Genomic DNA, 3410 nt, shown 5'->3' with positions numbered 1-3410 from the left:
TATCAATCACCTGGGGTTTTCAGAATGCAGATTCTGACCTGGTCAGTCTAGGGGTGAGGCTCAAGCATTTGCGTTTTTAGCAATATCTCAGATGTTGCGGATGCGGGAGGTCCTGGGACCACGTTTTGAGTGGCAAGTTCCTACAACATTGAGCCGGGCCCCCGTGTTGAATGCCTTGTTAGCTTCATCTCAATTCACTCCCTACCCTGTACCCTGTATTCTAGCAAAACTGTTGTTCTTGGCATTCCTTGGCAATTCTCCGACTTGTGCTTTGATTCACGTTATACCCTTTCTGCCTGCAAAACCATCACTCCTCCTCCTTCTAGACAGCTCAAATATCACCATCCCTGTGAAGACTTCCAACTCAGCTACCTCTCCCTGACCAGCTAATCCCCCCGTCTACCGAGTTCTCACAGCACTTTGCTAGAACTAATGTTTAGCCCTTATTACAAGTTATCATAACTGTTTGTTTACATGATTGTCTTTCCAGCTGGACCATGAGCTACACAGGGCAGGGGGCCAGCCTTAGCCACCTTACAATCTCAGTACTCAATACAGAGTACAGCACACCCACTAGTTCTTTAATAAATATTAATTGAATTTAGTTGAATGGGTTTTTCGTTATCAGTCTTCTGCAGAAGACTTTTAATGATGAATGTTTTGAGACAAAAACATATCTTGACAGAATTGAGGGGGAGGTCACGGGGGATCATAGTCTTTGACATTAAATGATAATTAAAATGCTGTAATGGGATCGTCATCGTTATGATAAACGATAATTATATTAAGAATATTAATAATCAATAATGTTACTACTATTATTATCACCTGTGATAATCGATTGTAAAGTTCCTATTTATCTACTGAATGCTATGTACGAAGCACCTGCTAATCATTTAGATTTTTTTTTACAACCTATTTTTTAAGATAAGTACATAGACACAGAGTTTGGAGGATAGATCCAAGGCTGCATCCCCAAGACATGATAGAGCTGGGATTTGAAACACAACTCTTGGATCCAGACCATGTTCTTAGCCATTTTCCTGATGCTGGAAGGATAGCTGGGCTCTAGGGCTCTGCTAAGTATACTTCCTAAAGCATACACCAATTTATTTATTTGAGAGAGAGATGAGAGAGAGAGCATGAGGAGAGGGAGGGTCAGAGGAAAAAGCAGACTCCCCGCTAAGCAGGGAGCCCGATGAGGGATGAGATCCTGGGACTCCAGCATCATGACCTGAGCTGAAGACAGATGCTTAACAGAGCCACCCAGGCGCCTGCCTTCACCAATTATATGTACTCTAAATGCAGTGGGGTTTCCCTGCAAGGCAGGGATCTTCGTCTATCTTTGTGCTTTGGACTCCTTTGGCAATCTGCTGATGCTTACAGACTGCTCAGAACATTAAAAAAAATTTTTTTTTTCTTATGTTAAAAGGGTTTTATTTGCAGGAGAACGGGACCATCATGGAACAAGTCAAATTCCACATCATCAGCTGACTCTGACTCCTTCCTTTTCTCCTCTTTCTTCTCCTCTGCCACCACTGGGGTGGAACCAGCAGCAGGAGATGCAGATCCTGGGACAGCAGACACAGCCACAGCCCCACCAGTGGGCACACTGGCCAACTTGCCAATACCCAGGGCAATGACATCTTCAGTACTTTTCCATTCAGCTCTCTGATGAACTTGTCGAGCCAGTCATCATCTGCCTTGATGCTCACCTGTCCAGATTCTTCCTGATGCCCTTGACATTGGACGGAGGCATTGCCCCTGAGGGTGGCCAGTAGGTAGGAGGCCATGTAGCACATCTCCATGGCATCAGGGAATGAAGGGTTTTGTTGTTGTTGTTGTTTGTTCTTTGGTTTGTTTTTTTTTTTAAGAGGTGACTGCAATTAAGGATGTGATTTTTTCCCCTCTGTTCAAGTTCACAGGTCCCCCACCCCCAAACTCTATGTAAAAACACTTTGTATATATATATGTGGGGACTAGTCCTATGAATTTCAGATTAATAATCCATGTTCAAGAGAAAAGGGATTTTCTGCCTTCTTGAGGAGGTTGGAGTGCTCCGAGATAGAAGTGAGTGAAGATGGAGAAAATTGTCATGTGCACAGAAATGGTGCAAAGTCAGTGGCAAGAGGTACATAGCAAAGCCGTGTAATAAAGGAGGAGGAGAAACGTAGCAGCATTAGAGCTTTGCAACAGGTCAGCAGCTCTTCCTTTATGGAGTGAACCCAGAGACTTTCAGAAGAAGATGGTGAAAGCGTACTTGGAGCAATCTTAAAATGTACATACAAGTCTAACCAATTAGAAGAAATTCTGTAGCTGCCCCCAAGAGAAAGAGACACATTGTGCTGTTACTGTACTGGGAAGTACAAAAGGTTCTATGTGAGGGTGAAGTGGGCGATGTCCCCTTCTTCTTGAATTATACACTGATATATATAGCAAGGGTCATAAAACCCACTGCCCTCTACTTCAACTGATTCAAATCGGAACAAATGACACAGTGCAAACCCTAACCAAGTGTATATGAATCTTTATCAACTTTGAAGGGATAGGCAATCCCAAGCTTGGAGGCACTGGTGGTATTTGATCGCTGTCAATTGCAAGTTTGTCATTCCAATGGTATCAAATGCCTCCATCTGGCATTCAAGTACACTAAGATTTGAACCTATTTTTTCCCTCTTAGGGCCTGTAGCTTTTTCTCATGCATTTTATATTCTTGGCAATGAGTCAAATCAAAATTCTTTGCCACTCACCGTTTATTCTTTTTTGCAAATCTCAACACCAAAAATGCCTTTTCTCCTGTGGCAAGCCCCAAATCCTACCCATCCTTTATTTGATTTTTCAAAAGATTTATTTATTTATTTTAGAGAGAGAGAGAGTGTGTGAGAGTGCATAAGAGAGCGAGAGTGGGAGGGGCAGAGCGAGAGGGAGAGAGAATTTCCAGCACACGCTCTGCTGGGCACGGAGCCCCGCATGGGTTTCAATCTCACAACTATGACTCGAGTTGAAACAAGAGTTGGATGCTAAACTGACTGCGCCACCCAGAGACCACCCCCACCCATCCTTTAAGGCTTAACTCAAATTCTGCTTCTTTCATAGCATTTTTTTTTTTCAAGATTTTGTTGATTTGACACACAGAGCACGAGCAGAGGAGGAACAGGCAGAGGGAGAGGGAGAAGCAGACTCCCCTCTGAGCATTGAGCATGATGCTGGACTTGATCCCAGGACCTTGGGATCCTGACTTGAGCTGAAGGTAGACCCTTAACCGACTGAGCCACCCAGGTGCCCCCAGAGCATTTTATCTTTATTTACCTTATGATATTTAACTTTCTTTGTTGATGCCATGGACATCAACAGTTGTGGCCTTTGAAGAAAAATTATACTAGAAAAAGTGCCTGATAATGGGAGGAAAA

The 3410-nt window shown here is 43.4% G+C and overlaps 1 pseudogene; it reads right to left on the bottom strand.

Moving 5' to 3' along the window:
• Positions 1 to 1425: 1425 nt before the first annotated feature.
• Positions 1426 to 1802, bottom strand: LOC116590219 (annotated as a pseudogene).
• Between the last annotated feature and the right edge of the window lie 1608 nt (positions 1803 to 3410).

This window comes from Mustela erminea, chromosome 5 (assembly GCF_009829155.1).
Source record: "Mustela erminea isolate mMusErm1 chromosome 5, mMusErm1.Pri, whole genome shotgun sequence".
NCBI classification, from domain to species: Eukaryota; Metazoa; Chordata; class Mammalia; order Carnivora; family Mustelidae; genus Mustela; species Mustela erminea.
The sequence above is the reverse complement of the archived record's forward strand: the minus strand, read 5'-3'. Positions and strand labels throughout refer to the sequence as shown.